The sequence below is a fragment of the Schistocerca piceifrons genome, chromosome 4, assembly GCF_021461385.2.
Source record: "Schistocerca piceifrons isolate TAMUIC-IGC-003096 chromosome 4, iqSchPice1.1, whole genome shotgun sequence".
Lineage (NCBI taxonomy): Eukaryota > Metazoa > Arthropoda > Insecta > Orthoptera > Acrididae > Schistocerca > Schistocerca piceifrons.
Genome location: NC_060141.1, coordinates 189,610,301 through 189,632,885, shown reverse-complemented (window position 1 = coordinate 189,632,885; position 22,585 = coordinate 189,610,301). Strand labels below are relative to the sequence as shown.

Genomic DNA, 22,585 nt, shown 5'->3' with positions numbered 1-22,585 from the left:
GAACCCAGCGGTTTTGCAATACTTTGGCATTCTTCGGACGGTCAACCAGCACCCAGGTATTGTTTTCCTTAAGTGATTGAAGTTCTTCACTAATAGCTTGCATCCATTCTTCCTTCCCGTTTGACTGCAATATTTCTGAAAAACAGTTTGGATCTTTGTATCCAAGTGCATCAACTTTTGTTGCCATACAAAATTCACCACTTTCCATCCAGGTTGGTTTTCTTCGTTGTCTTTTATTCTTCTGTTTCTCTTCATTAGAAGATTCAGCAGCTTCTGCTTTTAGAAATTCTGTTAATTCTGTATTTTCTTCAGATTCACTCGACTCTTGACTTTCTCTAGAATCGAGAGCGCCAATTTTTCTTGAGTTTGGCTTCCTCCTGAAGTGTACAGCCTAGGAGATTTACATTGGTCATCTTTAGATGAATTCGGATCATTAAATTCTTCCCGAGGGACTTCAAATTCAACATGATTACTATGTAAATCACAAACAATTTCTGGCTTAAATTTTACATCGTGACTCAACACCACTTTTCTTTTAGATGTCACGAGTGTTCTGTGGACACTCTGCTGCCCAGTGACCTAATTGTTTGCATTTATTACACAGAAACTTCTGTTTTAATTGTGACTTCATCATCTTTACTTGCTGATTACTTGTTTGCCGTTTTCTTGTTTTAGAAACGACAAAAGCTGCACTTCCATTAACGTCTTGTTCACGCAGTTCAATAGTACAGAGTTTTTCAATCAATAAATTCAAGCTTTGCTTTTCTGTCGGTATCGTATCCCAGAGATCCTTAAAATTGTCGTAGTCTTTTCCCAGTGTAGACAAAATTCGACCATTTAAGATTCTTTCAGATAGCGTATTTTCTTCATGTTTTGATAATTCATCGTTCAGGTCCACAAATAACTTTTGCAGTTTGGCCACATGTGCACTAATATCTTCCGATTCATCACGTTTAACACGGAAAAATGTTTCAATCAACATATTCAAACGCTGAGTACTGCTACGTTCAAATCGGGCGCGTAATTTTTCCCAGATTTCTTTAGCATTCTTGCACGTTAAGACGAGTTCTGCAACAGGTTTACTTAGCGCACTTGCTATAAGACTTGCTGCCTTTGCGTCGTCCTTGTGCCATTCCACGTACGCTTCTTTTTGTTCACTTGTCGCATCTTGCGGCAACTCTACACGTTCACGTGTACCGTTAATAATATCTTCTAGTCCATATGAACGTAGCACCATAGAAATATGCCATTTCCATTTGGCCCAGTCGTCAGGTCCTTCAAGCTTATCAATGCTGACCTTATAATCGCCGCTAGCAGTCATGTTTCTCTACAGACATACGCTCATTTCAAATATTGTTTTAATTAAACTGTGTTGTTTGCCTTTACACGTGTACTGGGCCCATAACCTGATGAAAAATATTATTTAAAGGCAAGAAAACATTTTATTAGCTTTGTAATTACACCCTGGATACAAAAAAAACCACATTTACTGTAAGAAAAAACACAGAAGTTACACACAAGCCAAGAATAAAGATATTGACAGCAGAGTCATGGAGCAGCACATAAATATAGACGTCAAGGAATTTTTTCTTTTCTTTTAACAGAACTAACCTAAGCTTTGTGATTTACTTCAAATGTTTTGTCCCACTGAATCACTCTGACAATCAGTGACTTGCATCTATAGCAGTCTTACAATTTGGAGATGTCAGTAGGCTTACTGCTTCGATCTATTAATATTCCCTCATTGAGCTCTTTTTATGTTAAGATCACATAAACTGGATTTTTGAGAAACTACATACAGGGAGATGTGATTGGCATATAGCTGTTTGTTTACAGAAAAACAGCGATCAAAATTTAAGCATATCGGTAACACACACTGGGCAAGAGCACATATCTGGGCTAGAGCACTATACTGGATTTCGCCCCCTTCCCTAGAAACCTTGGCTCGAGTAATAACTATTTGTAGCATAGTCTGAGGTCTACATTAGGTTGAAAAGCGATAATTTCGTCGACAGTTGTGGAACACAGCGAATGAGAAATAACGGTTGTGATAACAGACAGACGTGTGGCTTTGCCTAATATTTGTTTGCGGCGTATTTAAATGCACTTTCCCACATTTAATGCATTTCTCATAATCAAAAAATAAAACTACTGGGTCATCCTCAAAAACATATATTAGAAAATGAACAATCATCCGACGTGTTTTGATGCATATTACTTACAGATATCGTACACAAACTGGAAAAATGCAATGGGCGTTCCACTACGTATCCTTTACCATATTTGATTTGTTTTTCGGTATTTGCTACTGCTGGTATGGGTTCAAAGACAAATTCGTGCTGCAAACGTCTCATTGGTAGTTAGCCTACATTGGTAAGCTGCAGTTAATGCGTTAAAAACATTTATACACATTGTCCTCAATGCGTAATATGTGTTATGCTATAAATCACTCTGCCTTTCGACCAATAATTTGTTATCAGTTGGCTTCAATCAATCACGTAAGATTCTAATGTGTAACTTTGACTACGCTGCGGATTATTATGTCACCATAATCCAGATTATTCGCATTCAAACCTTCTTTCTACATTTAATTCTGTTAATGGAAGCTTCATTCAAACAATCTGGATTGATTTGACGTTCCAAAACAATAGCTGATGGCAAGTCTGTATAAACGCTGTGGCCAACGTGTGACGTCACTTACGTCAACAGAGTTGTTTACAGGTCTAGTCACCAGGCAGCGCTGTCACGCTTTCAGCCTTATTGATGACGTCATGAAGCGATTCCTCGGGGCCCGCGAGACGCACGTCTCTAGCGACAGCGAAACACGGGAAGTAACATATCCAGTTGAAGGAGTTGTGAGTATTATCTATGAAGACGAAATTTTTTGCCGGGCAGAAAAGATCTGTGTTTGTTATTGTTTTCGTCAGCGTGGTAGATGCCGCGTGGAACTTACGTAGTAACTAACGTAATAGGCTTTGTGGTATTGTGATTTCTAAGAGACGAAAAGCGGAACGCGAAATTGTTGGACAGGTAACGTAATATACATTCGCATTCTGGGAGGCAAACAGGCTGATCGGTTAAAATGATTATGGTTAGAATATCGTATTTTCCCATCTAATATAAATGTATAGGATTTATTTAATACTGTGGCGTATGTACTCAAGCTGCACGTGTAGTGTTGTACTCATGAACGTTATAAACTGCAGATTTAGTTTCATAGCTGTGTTGTATGCAACTTAGTACTGTTGTGATGGTTGTTGGAAGGCTTCTTCGAATGTAACTCTCGTTTAAACATGTTGAGATGTTAATTAATGGAATTGTTGGACTTTATTTTTAGTCACTGAAGTATATAGCGATGAAACTCGCCAAAAACAGGAAGAGAAATGCAGCAAAACTGGAGATACTGTGGGAAATTCGCATTTGCAAAATAAGATGCTGAAGTAGCAGGTAAGGATTCATATGCATGTCTCACCTGACATTCAGAAAATTCGTAGATCAAATTAGTGTCTAGTAATTCACTCTTCATTATTAATCATCAGGACCATTAGTGAGTAAATGGTTTAGGATGTAGGTATTAAAATTTCAATGTTAGAATGGACAATTTTTAGATATAGCTGCACTGCTTAGAAAGAAAATACTGTAGGACAGATTGAATAAAAGAATTCTATTTGTGAGCCAGTACAGTGAGAAACATCTCCTAAGTGCAAAGCAGGCAGTACTGGCCTTTTTGGGTTGTACCAAAAAGATCCAAACTCTGAACAAATGTTCCAACAGTAATTAAGTTTCATTCTTGATAATTTAGGCTTGTTTTCTTGTCAATTGGCAGTCATTACCTCATCACTATTTCCTACCTGAGGCTAACTTGAGGTTATTCGCACAAGGTCAGGTGCTGATGCTACACCCATCTGGTTTGACCCGTAATGTCATGGTGAGCCTTGACGTTTTTGAGTCTTTGTGTTTGTAGATTGTGTGTTGTAGTATTTGGTGGCTCCTGTTGTGCTGTATGTTTTTTAGTAAGTAGTTTGACATGAACTGAATGTTTCATGTTGGTATTGAAAGAATTAGTGCTGGCTTTCTGGCGAGCTACTTTGAATTTGCATATTTTGGCTGATGGATTCATTTTTATGTCTGGAAATATTAGTGTGGTGTGTTTCTTGTGGTCGGAGATCTAATATTTTTCTTTTTTATTCTGAGTTGAAGAAGATATAGCTGTTTGTGAGTAGCTCATTGCTTGTTCCAATGGGTCAAGTTGTTTGTGTATATTGAGATTGATGGTGGTGAAAGTTTTTATGCATTTTCGGGATTTCCTTGTTAATGTTCGGCAACTGTTGGAGTGTTATTGGTAGGTATCATGGGTATTAATGTACCATTGTTGTTTAGGATACATTTCTGATATTAGTCATGTGAACATGGTTTGGTTTGTTGTACTGAGAACTTTGGTTTAGATAGAGTAAGTGAAAGTGTTGTATCTACGGCTTTGTTTGAGCTATGTGGGTGAAGTGAAATTTGCAACACCATGTTTTAGAGTAGTTGGCTCTTGGTATCGAGGGCTTTGTTGGAGCTGTGTAGCTCAAGTGAAAATTGTGGTGAGCTTTTGAATTCTGTGTGAGTTGCTGGAATTGAGGTCTTCATTTGACATAGTGAAATTACAACACCAATAATTTTCATTTTTGTAATTTTTTTTAGTGTTGAGTATTTTGTGTGCTTGATGTTTAGGTGAATACTTGTTTAGCAGTGATGTCATTATTGCCGGTGGGTGGAAGAAATCACTATTCTTTTGAAATTGTGACTGTTTATTTATGTCATGCCACATTAGTAAATTTATATATTGAGAAGGTGCTGTGTGAATGCTTAATGTCTTGAAGATGCACCCACAAAATGACAGTTGTTAAACATTAGTGTCTATCTCAAGCTTCTCACTTACAATTTGATGCAATATGTGATCAGATTAGCTGGATATGTGCTTCAGCATTTGACAACTTAATATTTGTTCAGGTGTAGAAGATTTTACTCATAGGTACTTCATTGGATGTTGATTTGTATCTCATTGGTGACAGTGGTGTACTCTACATACAAAATTCATGGGAAGTACGGAAGCGTCCTATCCCGCCCGGCTGCTTTGACCCATGGCGTCACAAATATGGCAGAAACGACCATAAACCACGATTCCAATGTGGCGCATATAGAGTCGTTTACGTACACATTATGAGGACGAAAATACATTGAAAAACAAAGACACACACATTCCACAAAAAGCCTAATGACACTAACGGGGCAAGCGTGTGAAATAGGCGGTTTTTGGGTGGGGACAAACTAAATATAAACAAATTTAGACACCCACCCCCATACAAAACCATGCAAAATGACGAAAAAAAAACATCACAAAACTCCCCAAATACCACTGAACACAATATCATCTGCAATCGGACACTTCACTTGACCTATATAGCACAACAGCAGCTCCCGATCCAATAAATTGGGATCAAACACTTCCCTTGACCTATATAGCTCAATAGCAGCTCCTGATCCCATAGATTAGGACCTTACGCTTCCCTTGACTTGTTGTTGTTGTTGTTGTTGCTGTGGTCTTCAGTCCTGAGACTGGTTTGATGCAGCTCTCCATGCTACCCTATCCTGTGCAAGTTTCTTCATCTCCCAGTACTTACTGCAACCTACCTCCTTCTGAATCTGCTTAGTGTATTCATCTCTTGATCTCCCTCTACGATTTTTACCCTCCACGCTGCCCTCCAATTCTAAATTTGTGATCCCTTGATGCCTCAGAACATGGCTTACCATCCGGTCCCTTCTTCTTGTCAAGTTGTGCCAAAAACTCCTCTTCTCCCCAATTCTGTTCAATACCTCCTCATTAGTTATGTGATCTACCCATCTTCCCTTGACCTATATAGCTCAAAAATATCTCCAGATACCAATATCAACAGCCACACATTGGGATCGAACACTTCCCTTGACCTGTTATCCTTACGACATTTCCACGTGCAGCTGTCCCTGGTCCGAGACACCGGAACTTTAAGTAAGCCACATTTCTTCACGGCATACTGAACACTTCATGACTTCATCAAAAAATCTGAATAGTTGAAGAAATTTTATTAGAGACAACGCACTATCCCCATCATAGCCGACAACCGAAAACTGTTGACCCTGTCAGTCATATCCATACCTACCAAAGAAATAAAAAAAGCATTGTCCCAAAATGCACACATGACACCACACTCGCAAACTAAACCAAAAACATAACCTAACACACCACCAGAGAGCACCACCGATCGCATCAAAATGACACCTACAAACACACCACTCTCACAAACTAAATTCCGCGCTGTCGTGACGTCACACACCACAACAGTCTTATGTCACGGGTCAAAACCGACGGGTGGGATCGGGTGCTTCGGTCGACCCAATTCATGTTACTAATAAGTACATACTTAATACTTTCCTAATTTGACATATAGTGATGATATGCTACTTACGTTTGATCTTTTCTATGCTGCCAGGTTCTATCAAAAATTATTTGATAATCCATTCAGTATGCTTTTGATTTATTTTCAGAAACACATCACAAATCTAGTACCACGCCAGACCTACAGGATTGTACAACCAGACGTTCTCTGCCACCACCCTATATTTTTTGGGATGGTTACGGAGGATAGGCCACGGTGTATACCGAAGATCATTATTTTATATTTTACCATCTGTGCCAAATTAATGTTTCTGTTAATATATTAATGTTATGGCACTGTCAATAGTAGTATCACAGATACACTTTAAGAAAATGAAACTGTTTACATTGCGCTGTGAAAACCCACTGTCATATGATGATTATCGAAATGGATGACAATTGTATATCTTGTGTTGGAGTTACTGTTGCAATGAATGTGATTTTTTTTGGATGACATGTTAAAAACAACTGCAATAAAATAATTTTGTTTATTGCAAAAGAAGTTATGTCTTTTACATATGCATTTTGTATGTGTCTTGTTCACAATCCCTGCTCCCATCCCCACCCAGAGAAAGTAATTATAGAATCATTGCATAATGTTACATCATGTGTGTATGTCTTGGAAGGGGGGGAGGGTGCACACACTTGTGAGAAGAGTTTATTGATTCATCAACTAATGATTGCAGGTCCAAGGATAATATTTTTTGACTGAGTTGCTTACATTTCTTCAAAAGTAAAGCTGTGAAAAGTATGAAATTAAAATATTTTGTGATTGGCTCTACATGGAATGTTAAATGTTTTGTTATAATATATTCAATTACTCAACATTTATTTGCTTACTGTGAACTGTTCGACATCAGCAGTATTAGGCACAAATGTAATAGAGTTTGACAGAGCACTGAAAGACCTGAGTCGAAACAAGGCCCCGGGAGTAGACAACATTCCATTAGAACTACTGATGGCCTTGGGAGAGCCAGTCATGACAAAATTTTACCATCTGGTGAGCAAGATGTATGAGACAGGCGAAATACCCTCAGACTTCAAGAAGAATATAATAATTCCAATCCCAAAGAGAGCAGGTGTTGACAGATGTAAAAATTACAGAACTATCAGTTTAATAAGTCACAGCTGCAAAATACTAACGCGAATTCTTTACAGACGAATGGAAAAACTTGTAGAAGCCGACCTTGGGGAAGATCAGTTTGGATTCCGTAGAAATGTTGGAACACGTGAGGCAATACTAACCTTACGACTTATCTTAGAAGAAAGATTAAGAAAAGGCAAACCTACGTTTCTAGCATTTGTAGACTTAGAGAAAGCTTTTGACACTGTTAACTGGAATACTCTCTTTCAAATTCTGAAGGTGGCAGGGGTAAAATACAGGGAGCGAAAGGCTATTTACAATTTGTACAGAAACCAGATGGCAGTTATAAGAGTCAAGGGGCATGAAAAGGAAGCAGTGGTTGGGAAAGGAGTGAGACAGGGTTGTAGCCTCTCCCTGATGTTATTCAATCTGTATATTGAGCAAGCAGTAAAGGAAACAAAAGAAAAATTTGGAGTAGGTATTAAAATTCATGGAGAAGAAGTAAAAACTTTGGAGGTTCGCCGATGACATTGTAATTCTGTCGAAGACAGCAAAGGACTTGGAAGAGCAGTTGAACGGAATGGACAGTGTCTTGAAAGGAGGATATAAGATGAACATCAACAAAAGCAAAACGAGGATAATGGAACGTAATCAAATTAAATCGGGTGATGCTGAGGGGATTAGATTAGGAAATGAGACACTTAAAGTAGTAAAGGAGTTTTGCTATTTAGGGAGTAAAATAACTGATGATGGTCGAAGTAGAGAGGATATAAAATGTAGGCTGGCAATGGCAAGGAAAGCGTTTCTGAAGAAGAGAAATTTGTTAACATTGAGTATAGATTTAAGTGTCAGGAAGTCGTTTCTGAAAGTATTTGTATGGAGTGTAGCCATGTATGGAAGTGAAACATGGACGATAACTAGTTTGGACAAGAAGAGAATAGAAGCTTTCGAAATGTGGTGCTACAGAAGAATGCTGAAGATAAGGTGGGTAGATCACATAACTAATGAGGAGGTATTGAATAGGATTGGGGAGAAGAGAAGTTTGTGGCACAACTTGACTAGAAGAAGGGATCGGTTGGTAGGACACGTTTTGAGGCATCAAGGGATCACAAATTTAGCATTGGAGGGCAATGTGGAGGGTAAAAATCGTAGAGGGAGACCAAGAGATGAATACACTAAGCAGATTCAGAAGGATGTAGGTTGCAGTCGGTACTGGGAGATGAAGAAGCTTGCACAGGATAGAGTAGCATGGAGAGCTGCATCAAACCAGTCTCAGGACTGAAGACGACAACAACAACAACAACATTAGTGACATGAAAATTTATGCCAGACTGCGACTTGAACCTACAATTCCATGAATTTCTGGGTTTGCAGTCAGATGTTACTGAACCAGTCTTTTGACTGCATAACTTCTAGCAATGTGAATGGGATGAAGAAATGCTGAATATTCATCTGGCCTAGAAACCTCATCAAAGATTCACATTCACTGTGCATATGTTTAGAATAAGGTATAATCAGCCAATTGTAACACATTCAGCCAGTGATACAGAACTTCTTATTTGGCATGTTTTCAGTTCTTTCCCTCTGATTCTTTCCACACATCACCTCTCCTCTGCCTGTAACTTCAGATTGATCAGCCTGTGAGAGTACATAATGGGCTCTGAAAATGAACACTTAGTTCTTCTGGATATGTTATTTGGTTTGTTATTTTGGATATGACATGATCTTGAAGAAATAGAACAAGGAGAAGTAGCAACCATTATGACCAGTGCTTGATTTGTGAAAAAGTAGTAGTACCAGTACTGTGACGTACCATGGACTGTTTTTATATTTTTATTTTTTTTATTGTCTTAAAACATTATTTTAATGGTTTTGTATCAGAGGAATCAGTCAAGCACTGGTTATAACAATAAAAGCAATTGTCTGGTTTAAAATAGTCACACTGACTGTACATGGGTTGCTTTGTCATCTCACAGCAATAAGAAAAGGAAAATTGTTTGACAATATTATGAAAGGGGTAGGTGCTACTCATTATATAGTGGAGATGCTGATTCACAGTTAGGCACAACAGAAAGATTGTCAAACAAATCTTTCAGCCAAATAGGCATTCATCACAATTAGACAACATATATTCAGTATCTCCGCTATGTGGTGAGTAGAAACTATCCTTTTCATAACATTGTCATTATTACATAATGGATTTTCCATTGTGTGAAGATTAGTGTTTAATGTACCATTGACCAAAGTAGTAAGGACAGGCTATCAGGTTTCTACCAACAGACACAGCTTATCTCTCACTATGTGGGTCTCCATCAAGATGGACACAATCTTCCTCAAGGCTTTTTGCATCAGATCTGTGGCTAAGTATCAGCCAACTGGATGTTGTGTCAAACTGAAATAATGACAAGTAAAGAAAATAGAGAGAAAATTTGTTCAGTGTATAAACTTGAAACTGATATTAAATTGACAGATTCTTTGACCAAAAGTTGGCTTACACTACACAAAGTGTTTTCGCAGTAGAAGTTTTCTTCTTAATTGAAACTCATGACAGTTTGTGTTCATCAGTATGTTTGAGAATTATTCCCAAACTAAATGTATATATAAAAAAGATTTTAGTGGCAACTGAAGTATAGTAAGTTTGATTTCATGGCTATTATTTATTTCCATTTATCTGCTTTCCTTTCCTCATTTTCTTCAGCTGCCATATGTGACACAGCTGTTTCTGCCGGAATGATGGATTTTCATTTCCTTACAATGCGAATGAAGGGGGAAAATATACTGCTTAAGTCAAACAAGGTAAAAAAATGGAAATTCCATGTAACTGCAAGAGAATGAAATACTGCGTAACTGGAGCTTCAGTAGTTATTTGTCTGTATGGAGGCTGAGAAGCTGGAAGACTGCAACAAAGTGCAGGAAGGCTTGCAGAGAATCAACAATTGGTGGAGTGTCTTGCACTGTGAATAACTGTCAAGACAGATCTCCATGTTGATGCACCACTTTCTAGTGACCAACAGTTTGTCATTGAAGAGATGATTGCAATTTCCATCAGCTAAAGCCTTGGTACAAGAACTGCTCTCCACACAACAATGACCTATACCTGTGCACATTTGTGCAAAAGCAAAGTCAGTTATGTTGTATTTGTTTCTTCAGTGGCAGTACGTCTATAGGTAATAAGTTTCCAGTGACATTACAGTGAGATGGGTTGTTGCTTAGACTGTGAATTTGTTTGTTTATCAGATGCATAGTACAACAATGTAAATTATTTATCAGAGGCCATCAACTGATTTGGACATAAACCTACAAGAATGAAGTCACTTCTTTTGTCTTGGATGAATATAGTTTAAAATAATGTAACATATCATACAGCTATGTTACTTACCTGGTTTATGCTTCAGGAGCAAAGGTTGTGAGATTTTTAGGTGTTCTGGTGCAATAAATCCATCATTTTAAGATGATTTGGGCAATAATTTACTTATTTCTGCAAACATGTTTGGGAAAAATGACTTCTTAATAGAGACTCTGCTTCTGTGTATTTAACAAGTTAATATTAATGACAAAATTTCTGTGATTGAAATGGAAACGTCTAGTTGGGGGCACTGAATTGATTGTGTAACTTAGCCATGGCTATTGTAAATGTAAGTGATGTGGTTGAGAGATGGTTTTAGCAGTTCACTTCATGGTGTATGGCTGGTGAGTCCCATGTCTAGACTTTTGTGAAGGATTTTTTTGGGTGGGGGTCTCATGTGAGAGTTTACACTGTCATCTCATACCTGTAACTGAGTAGGCTCATGACCAAACAATAAGATAGCACCACTGTTTATTTGTTGCAGTATACATGATGCAGCCACAAGGTTTCAATGTTTGCCTGATAGCTCTCCTGCTATGCAGTGCTGTGATGGGAGACTTCAGCAACGTCTTTTGACATGCATCTAGCTGCCGGTGTCAGGCACTTTTCTGGATCACTGAACCCCATTCACAAGAGTTTCACTAAGATATTGATGGCAATGGTACAATTAACATTGAAACACACACTGCCTGAGAAAGCAGAGAAATGTAATTATGATTTTTGCAGAAAAGTTGCTGAACATATCAACAATCAGTAGCTGCAGAAGACTGTTATCATCAAGACTGCTATGAGAAATTAGTGTCAAACCCCTCCACTGTTTGAAATGGGGGCCACACTCTTGGTACCAAGTTTGATGTCACTTTGCAAGAAGTATGCAATTTTCTAGATTCTTCAGAGAAATCCCAATTTTCACTTTAGGATTTATTGCAGAAAGTCAACTCTCTTACTCTGTATGCCGAAGGGCCCACAAAGGCCTTTGCAGACAGCAACATTCCCCCAATCTAGTCCACAAACAAATTTCCAAAGCCGTATCCTCACACCACCAATCCTCCCACCATCCCCAAGAATCAGCTAAAAGGAGCACCCCCTCATCATCCAATATCACTCTGGATTGGAACAAGTGAACCATAATGTCACCAGGGCTTTATCTCTCTTCCTGCCCTGAAAGAGGGACACCCTACCAAAGATCCTTCACACTCATCCTAAAGTGGTGTTCCATTGCCCATCCAACCTACACATCATCCTAGTGAATATCTGTGCCACTCCCACTCTCATCTGCTTATTACAGAGATCATATACATGATACATGTGGCAGACCAAAGTACAAGATCTGCCTAATCCACACACCCATAACCTACTACTCTTGTCATGTCACTGGCTTATCCTACCCCATCAGAGGCGGGGCCATCTGTGAAAGCAGCCATCATACACCAGCTCTGGTGCAATCACTGCACTGCTTTCTGTATTGTATAACTATCAACCAGCTGTCCACCAGGATGAATGGCCACCCCCAAACTATGGCTGAAAAGAAAGTAGACTGTACTTGTGGCACAACATGCAGCTGAACATAAAATGATCGATTTTAATGGCTGGTTCACAACCCAGATTATATAGATCCTCCCCTCCACCACTAGCTCTTCTGAACCACACAGACCAGAGTTATCCTTACAACATATTCTCTATTTCTGAAACTATCCCAGCCTCAACCGAACAATTTCTGTCCCCTCCATCCTCTCATCCCTCCCAAGTTAAATTGCTTTCAGCATGTGCCCCTTCCCACTGGCCGCTACAATTGTGCTAGCTCATATACCTGCCACCCCTCCCTCCCACATTTCTAGCTGGCAAACTGGCCATCTCCATATGAGCTACTAGCTACCCATTACCAGCTCATCTCCCTACCCTCCCACCTTTCCCTCTGCCCACAGTGCTTGACACTACCGCACCACAATCAGCCCACCTGCCACAAAATCAAAATAGCACTGACACTGTCAGCCTAGCTGGCAGCATGGGGAGGGAGAGAGAGAGAGAGATAGTTTGTTTTTGTTAGTCTAGCTCATCAAAGGATAAATCTTAAAGCTAACAAGTTTTCTTTCTTTTGTTTGTGCCTATCAACAACTCAATACTTCTGTTTTGCAGTGAGCAGTCTCCTGTAATCCTAATGTGTTTATCTTGGTTAAAACATGCATATGAACTTCTTTGAGCAGAATTTCACTAGAAATATTTTTTGTCATAATAGACGTCTTCAAAAGACGAACTGTTTTTCATAAAAACAGAAAAATAAAGATAAAAAAATTGAATTAAGGGGTGGTGGAGGTAGACGCTCATCCATTAGGGGAGGGAACTTTTCTGTTTCTCACTACTACATCCAGTATGACTATCTTCCTAAAGTTTCAAAAGCTGGTAAATTATTACCCCTATTTTTTCTTAATTTGCCTGGGGTATAAGAAAGGCAGCAAGCTACAGGTTGTCCATTGATTATTCTTAACTGTTTTAAAAAAATAATGTTATCTCAAAGAAATAACACAGATAAATAACTATGAACTATATTCCCTGAGTAACACATATTTAGAACCATGGGTATGGTATGTCATTAACAACACGGCTTAATACTGTATCGTACTTTTATTGATATTAGCAAACACAAATCGCTCCATTGCTATCTGAGCCCCCCCCCCCCCCCCCCCAAATTCAAGGTAAGAAATTATCATCCTTACCCCCCCCCTTCCAGTCTCCTCCGTCAGGGGGAGGAACAAGCTGTTTGAGAGCATGCTAACTACCCTTTCCAGCCACAGGTTTTAACAACTTTCATTTTTATTACCACACAAATAATACATATAGCCAAAGAAAAGACAAGAACAATGAATTTATATGTAGTACATGTATAGCTAAAGAAAATGTTATAAGAAAATGGCAAGTAAATAATGTTACGCCTTGGGGTTTTTTTCTTGGGTTTCAGCCTTAGCTGGGACTAATCTTTTCCTTTCCAGTATGGTGGCCAAAATGGTCTGCCATGCCATGGAGTCTCACAGATGACTCAGTCTTTGGTATCTTTTATCTTCTTCAAAGCTGCTAATATTATGATTCAGTTCTTCCTGCTGTGCCAGCTACCCTTTGTAGTGCATTACTTCATCAGTTATCACTGTTTCGTCAATCTTCGCTGTTCAAGTTGATCTGACTGTATCTTCTCAGGTAGCCTCCATCATTTATGTTGTGCAGTTGGTGAACATCACCTTTTTGCCTTTCATATCAGAGTGATCATTGTGGATGTCCCCTGGGGTGTCAGTGTCTCTTGTGTTGTTGAGAGTGATTTTCAATTTGGGAGGCTGTTGTGACACCCATTTGTGCACTGACTTGCACCAATCACGATTCTGCTTGTGCTCGCCAGTGGTGGGCTGATCAGTAGGTGGCAAGCCTCCTTCAGTAGGGGCTAGGCTGCTTCCAACTCAGCAGATTGTATGCTCCTCACAATGAAACTGTATAGGATTCCCAATGAAGTACGCCAACGAATGTGATGATTCTTGTTGTAAATATGTCGAATCCATGTTCACCTATAGTAACTTCATTAATGAACTAGAAATATGTAATTTAAAAGAGGTGCCTTATTTTAAATATGATTCGACAGGACTTTATAAAATCAACAAAAAACTGTTCTCACACCAAAACATGGGAAGTAACATTGTTCACAGAAGTTACCCCATACACTTCAACTACTGAGCATTGTCTCAACACAGTCAGACTATGCCCAAATACTGATGTTGCATGCTTGAGGAATGCGCATAAAACACAGCAGAAGACATTGTTAAGTGCTTTAAGAATGGCTGCAGATTTTTGGTTTATTTAAGATACATGGGCAGGAAGAGTACGTTACAGCAGTGCTCAAAAAATTACTGTATTCCAATCATGGAATGGTAAGTAAAATATATAAGATTTGTAAAAATGAATAGCATACAATGTGCACATTTAAGGTAGTTTATTTTTCCTATCAACAAGTGAAGAACAGTTCTTGGTACATTTCTTGAGTTTAATCCTTTGTGGCCATCATTCTGATGCAGTTTTTAAAGTCTTATTTCGATGTGTGTATAAAGATTTTTCTTTGTATTAACGCCTCATTTTCCAAAGAATTTGCTTCTATTCTACATTAAAGTCATAAACACGCTAATCAACAATGGTTAATGAAGTGTCTATTTTTGTTTGCTAATAACAGTACTCACTGTAATTTGTACAGTATTGATAGCATATCTACACACTGTAATGTGATTGTTACAATAACATTTTTACAGATTTATTATTCAGTTGTGGCAAAGGAAGTGTACCGAGAGTAAAGATGAGCAAAATGTGGAATTATAATTATATTAAACATTACAGTATTGACTGATATTTTATTACACTGGCATTCATTGTCTAATATTCCAAGTTCAAGTTGGTTTGCAGGGACCAAGGGCGTAAGGTATATTGCATTAGTAACACCACGGACAAAGGACGTGAATTTTGCCTTGAGGGAGTAATCTGTACAGCTTGCTCCCTGTGTTGAAATACATATCTAATACTCTTTATTCATTGGAAAGTAATTTCTAAATAGCCAATTTTTTAATCGGTAATTTTGTAACACTGAAATAAAAAAATATCGCAAACATACAAATCTGCTAGGAGTGATAATACTACACAGAAAACATAAATATTTGGAGACCATAATGATTAAAGATTATTTTGTATTTAATGTTTTTTGTGTAAAGATGCTGAAGTCTGTGAGTTATGTAATACACCAAGGAATATGTGGAAGACAATTAGGCCCTAGTTTCCTTTGGTCAGAACACAATAAAAATGAAACCAATATTTTTCTGGGCCAGTGGCCTTGCCGCAGTGGTAACACCAGTTCCCGTTAGATCACCGATGTTAAGAGCTGTTGGGCTCGGCTAGTACTTGGATGGGTCACCATCCGGGTTTGCCAAGTGCTGTTGGCAAACGAGGTGCACTCAGCCCTTGTGAAGCCTATTGAGAAGCTGCTTGACTGAGAAGTAGCGACACTGGTCACAAAAGCTGACAATGGCTGGGAGAGTTGTGTGCTGACCACATGCCCTTCTCTATCCACAGCCTCTTTTTTCATTACTTTCTTGAACATGCTGGAACCATGTTATAAATGGGTCTACATCCACTGTCTATTATATCAAATGTTTGTTGATAGTAAATACTGGAACTGAGAATAGTTAATTGAAAATAATAATGATACAAATGTATATTTGATACCCTTTAGAAGCATTCCTGACAATTTGTACTGAAGCACAAATCTGTGAGGATATCACACTTAAAAGCATTGGCTGTAACTGTAATTAATTTATTCGGGAAACTTTCATACATTTTGTTATAAGGCACAGCTTCCATTACATTTTGTTATAAGGCACAACTTCCATCCATTTGAACCTGCTTACAGTAGTCAAACCTAGGTGCACCTCTGTAATTTATATCCCACCCACTTCCCTCCAGTACCAGATTGACTTGATGATTCCGTGATGCCTTGGGATGTGTCCTAAGAGTCAGTCCCATTTTTTAGTTGTGCCATTAATTTCTCTTCTTACCAAATTTATACAGTACCACCTATTTAGTTATCCGGTATACCCATGTAAACTTCACCATTCTTCTGTATCACTACATTTCAGACGCTTTATTCTTATGCAAATTAATTTTCAGGTTGTGTATACACCTACTTCATCACCCTAAATGAGCACTGACATAACAAGACTGAATAGGCATTTTGTTGTGATGACTGATCTGTAGTGCAACGAGAAGATTAGGTTAGGGTGGCTGGGTGACAGTTCGGTTACTTGTGGCCAAGCTGAATGTGAAAGCAGAGTGTTAAGAGTAAAGTATTGTCCCATACATGTGCAGATAGTATTGTATGGGTGGGTACAGTGGAAGTGGTGGGGGTTTCGTTGTGTGTTAGCACTATCTGGTAGGGGGGATTCAGTTCAATGAATGAGGCTTACTCAAAAGCAGAACTCCTAAGCTACAGTCAGCGAATATGCAAAAGATCATAAGGACAGCTCATTCCAGTATGACTAATAATATAACTAACTGAAGTGGACAATAAGAAAATCACCCCATTAACACTCAATGCAACTGCTGATAGTGTACTAAGCACACTGCCCAGCAGATTACTGCATACTAAGATGGTCACTCCTTCGTAACAAAAAGGTAGACACACCTGGGGCTGTGTGGCTATCAAGCTATTTGGAGCTAGATGTAACATATTGATCTGTAGAGCAGCATGATGTCTATGTTCATGTCATATTTAGAGCACTTTCTGTTATAAAAATGAACCGCATGGTAAATTCTGAAAGCACATATGGGATAAGAAACAAGTATCTCGTGAGTGCAGAACATACATTGTACGTAATCTACAAAAAAAATATGCAGTGGAGGAATGTCATACTGTCTTTTAACCACATACAATAAATAGTTCTAGTTTATTTCAGTTTATCAGTTTAATAAGTCACAGCTGCAAAATACTAACGCGAATTCTTTACAGACGAATGGAAAAACTGGTAGAAGCGAACCTCGGGGAAGATCAGTTTGGATTCCGTAGAAATGTTGGAACACGTGAGGCAATACTAACCTTACGACATATCTTAGAAGAAAGATTAAGAAAAGGCAAACCTACGTTTCTAGCATTTGTAGACTTAGAGAAAGCTTTTGACAATGTTAACTGGAATACTCTCTTTCAAATTCTGAAGGTGGCAGGGGTAAAATACAGGGAGCGAAAGGCTATTTACAATTTGTACAGAAACCAGATGGCAGTTATAAGAGTCAAGGGGCATGAAAAGGAAGCAGTGGTTGGGAAAGGAGTGAGACAGGGTTGTAGCCTCTCCCTGATGTTATTCAATCTGTATATTGAGCAAGCAGTAAAGGAAACAAAAGAAAAATTTGGAGTAGGTATTAAAATTCATGGAGAAGAAGTAAAAACTTTGGAGGTTCGCCGATGACATTGTAATTCTGTCGAAGACAGCAAAGGACTTGGAAGAGCAGTTGAACGGAATGGACAGTGTCTTGAAAGGAGGATATAAGATGAACATCAACAAAAGCAAAACGAGGATAATGGAACGTAATCAAATTAAATCGGGTGATGCTGAGGGGATTAGATTAGGAAATGAGACACTTAAAGTAGTAAAGGAGTTTTGCTATTTAGGGAGTAAAATAACTGATGATGGTCGAAGTAGAGAGGATATAAAATGTAGACTGGCAATGGCAAGGAAACCGTTTCTGAAGAAGAGAAATTTGTTAACATTGAGTATAGATTTAAGTGTCAGGAAGTCGTTTCTGAAACTATTTGTGTGGAGTGTAGCCATGTATGGAAGTGAAACATGGACGATAAACAGTTTGGACAAGAAGAGAATAGAAGCTTTCGAAATGTGGTGATACAGAAGAATGCTGAAGATAAGGTGGGTAGATCACGTAACTAATGAGGAGGTATTGAATAGGATTGGGGAGAAGAGAAGTTTGTGGCACAACTTGACTAGAAGAAGGGATCGGTTGGTAGGACACGTTTTGAGGCATCAAGGGATCACAAATTTAGCATTGGAGGGCAGCGTGGAGGGTAAAAATCGTAGAGGGAGACCAAGAGATGAATACACTAAGCAGATTCAGAAGGATGTAGGTTGCAGTAGGTACTGGGAGATGAAGAAGCTTGCACAGGATAGAGTAGCATGGAGAGCTGCATCAAACCAGTCTCAGGACTGAAGACCACAACAACAACAACAACAGTTCATTTCATGATAAATAGTTGAGAAGATCTAACTGGTATTATTACATGACTTCAGTATATCACTGTTTGTTTATATTCCATGCAATGACTAAAAATTTAAATATTACATTCTTTGGTTATGTTTTCATATTTACTGTTACTGCTACAAATGCATAGACAAATCCATGAAAAAGGAAGCAATTACATTTCTTTCATAGGACAATATTACAAATGTTCAATTATATTAGTAGGACATTGCAAAAAACAAATACACAGAATTTGGATGAAAACAAAGAAGTCATTGTATGAGAGTCTGCCAGAACAAGAAAGGAGCAGTGATTTATGGGTGGTTCTGAACAAATTACTTTGCTGGGAGCATCTGAACAATGCAATCAAGGGGCTATCTGCTATTGTATGTACGCACTGTCCTTATAACAGAAGACTATGTATAAAGTGAAGACAATGATGTGCTGCTCCCTAAGAATCCACCTTTACCCCTTTGTGGTGATGACTCACGATTACTCTTATATATAAATGTCAGGTCATTAAAAAATGAAATTGGTTTTCTTAGTATTCTGTTAGGTGTAAACAAGAAGACTACATTATGTGTTAATAAACACTGGCTCAGTGAAGCTAAGCTACAACTGTACATATCATGGGGGATGGTCCTGGCATACTGCTGCATATCGAGCTGGCATCCATCACCTGCTCTAATTACACTCCAACTACTACCAATAATTTTTTCTCTCTTTTCTGTCTGTGAGTGTCTTTTGGTTCTGATTTTCAGTAATATTTGTATGTGATGTAGGCATAAATCTGCCCATTTGTTATTTAGTTCAGGTTTCATTGTTACAGTTGTAGTCTCAGTATCCGACAGCAAAAATATGATTAGTTTTTTTTAAAACCATGTTAATTAAGAGTTATGTCTGATTAAAAATTTTGCTATAGTAAATAGCAGTGAAAATATTTTGAGCTAATAAATAGATTTGGTATTTATTTTATTTATTTAGCGTATGGGTCATAACATCACAGAAAAAATTACAGAAACAACACGATTTAAAAAATAATCACATATGTATAAACAGAGCAATAAATAAATAGTAAACTGCCACAGTATGCCATGCATCTTTAGTAAACCAAAAGGATTTGATTGCCCTTGCAAAGTTTGGTCAACTCTTAATCGCATCAGAACCAACTGTGGTAGATGCGCCGACTCCTTACACAGATGGGGTAAACTTCCTTCGGCCGCTTGCGACTGTGGCGCTGAGAGACAGACGGTCAAACACATCGTGCAGGAATGCCCACTAAGGGCATACGAGGGTGACCCACAGGATTTCCTAATGGCGACCCAAGAGGCAATCGACTATCTATTATCTAAGCTGGACGTCTGCTTGTGATTGCTCTTCTATGAGTGTAAATCTACAATTGGTGGTGTCCTTATATAGATTTGGTAAGGATGACACCACTCACTGTAAAGACTAGCATTTCTAATTTTCATTGACATAGTTAAAATTTTGTAGAAAAAATTAACGTACAAGATAGTTATCATTAAAGTTCAGATGTAGACACATTTTACATCGCAAATTTTGACTCTGTGCTTATTAGATTTCAGTGCTGTACTTCTGTTACTCCAATTTTTATGCACATAGTGGCTTACTTCATTAACTGATTGAGCCATTAGTTGTGAAAATTATGTAATCTCCCATCATGTTCAGTATTGCACTTGTACCCATAAACGGATTAGTGCCAATGCGTAAAATGATTCCATATACTATTACAAAGTCCTAGATCACTACCCTTTTTACTAACCAAATTATTATTAATAATTATAGTCTATACTGAGTAGTTTTTTTTTCATATGACATTAAGAAATTGGTCATCACCCAACAACGGGACCTTGAAGACAATATATGAAAACGTGAAACCAAAATTGTGGTAGTGTGTGCATTTTTCAGCAAACACCATCCTGAACTCATTAAAGATTTTCCACTTTATGACTTCAGAATGATGTGCTACCGAAGAGGCATCATAGAAGAGACTACATAAATCAGGTTGGTGGGCTTACAGTACTTGTGCAACACAGTGTCCTTAGTGTGGATGATACAAGCCTAAAAATGCAATGGAAGCAGCTGCACTGTTATAGCCCATGTCAAAAATCATAACTACCATATTTACTCGAATCTAAGCCGCACTCGAATCTAAGCCGCACCTGAAAAATGAGACTCCAAATAAAGGAAAAAAAAATTCCTGAATCTAAGCCGCACCTGAAATTTGCGACTCGAAATTCAAGGGGAGAGAAAAGTTTTAGGCCGCACCTCCAAATCGAAACAAAGTTGGTCCATTGTAATATGAGACACAATTTAGGTCGAATGAGCGACGATACAGCTACAGTAGTTTGGTTCGAGTCGTAAGCTTAGCAGTTAAGCTTTACCACGTAGCCATTGCTATGTGTCAGGCGCTCTGTCCGTTTTTATACAGGTACCCTTCCTTTTTCACGTGCTTCGTCTGGTTTGAATCGATTGCTTATTTTGCTTTGATCTGATAAGTGCCGTTTTCTTTGTTATAGGTGTTTGCGTCACTCTTAAGCTGAAAATGCATTACTGCACTGTGTCATGCATTGTTTGTCGCATTCTGATAGTGCGTGTTTACGGCCTGTCGCGGCTCGCGGCATGGCTTGCTTTTGTGCGCGCTACCTACGCGTACAAAAAAAAAAAAAAAAGAAGAAGAAGAAGAAGAGAGGAATCGTCTCATTAGCAAAACAATGGCAAGAGACTGCTATTTGTTGTTACTTACACTGCTGCTTTCTTTGATAATGATCAACAAGAATCAAATAATAGACTGCGTATGATAGAACATGTTCTGAACGAGAGTTAGGCGAAAATTTTTCTCCGTTTGAAAATCTTTGTGGCCGCTTCTTTATTACATCAAATTCTGCACAGAAATTAGAGTCATCTTAGATTTAAAAATCTAGTCACTTGCCGTGCTTCATTTCTGACTGTGTCACTATTAGGCATAAGAATAATACGAATATAAACATGACACAATACGTATATTCTTCCGCGTTTGCTGTTGTCTCACTCTAGTTTCGTAGTTTATTAGGCAGACAGGATTTAAATGAGATAGCAGCAAACACGAAAGAATACATGGCAAAATGTTTATATTCATATTATTCTTATGGTGAAGAGAATACTGTATGTGATTTAAATTTCATCAGGTTCCTATTAGCAACCATCTCTTCTCACAGATAGGAAAAAATTCAGAACGTAGAGTTGGCCATACTGACAAACATCCCAAACAGTCTTGCCAGTCAGATTTTCGTAGTACACTGAAATTGTGCTACATTCGAAGATGAACAATACGGAATTTGTGTTTACTTCGTTGGATAATGTATGAAAATGCAGTGGTTGAAACTCGTGGCGGAGAAAAAAAGCTCGTCTTCCACTTTTTTTAAAAAAAATTATTTACTGACGCAGAGGTTTTGGCGCCAGTATTTATCTTTGTGCCTACAAAGCATGCCTGCGTAGCGCTACATATATTCGACGGCAGAAGTTAGTTGTGCTGGCACGTACCAACATTTTTCATAACTTCCGCTTGCTTTGCACTTGATTCTAAGCCGCAGGTGGTTTTTTGGATTACGAAAACCGGAAAAAGTGCGGCTTTTTTTTTAGTAAATATGGTATACTTTTTAACTGTATGCCAGACACTAATACTAAAGCATTTGGACAGTCCTTGTAGATAATTAACTAATTTTTTGCAAAACGGTCTAAGGGAAGGGTATATATTCTTGGAAACATAAATACTTATTTAAGACTAAGGCAACCACACAATTTAGTTTTCTTAAAATGCTAAGATTGGATGAATTGCACTGCCTTAATGATAGCTCATAACAATTGTTCTGTCATCATCAGGGTTCATTACCGATGCTTCAGAGAATGGCAGGGTTTCGACTACCTCCTATCGTGT

General features: G+C 38.3%; 1 long non-coding RNA gene and 1 pseudogene across 2 annotated transcripts; both read left to right on the top strand.

Moving 5' to 3' along the window:
* Positions 1-2,765: 2,765 nt before the first annotated feature.
* LOC124795448 lies at positions 2,766-6,923 on the top strand. 2 transcript variants are annotated; one of them, XR_007016698.1, is made up of 3 exons: positions 2,766-2,855; positions 3,338-3,447; positions 6,568-6,923. It is a non-coding gene; the product is annotated as an uncharacterized LOC124795448 (long non-coding RNA). The 2 variants fall into 2 exon arrangements; XR_007016699.1 differs by lacking the exon at positions 2,766-2,855 and adding an exon at positions 2,862-3,030.
* Positions 6,924-15,729: 8,806 nt separating this feature from the next.
* On the top strand, positions 15,730-15,848 carry LOC124796762 (annotated as a pseudogene).
* Positions 15,849-22,585: the final 6,737 nt, after the last annotated feature.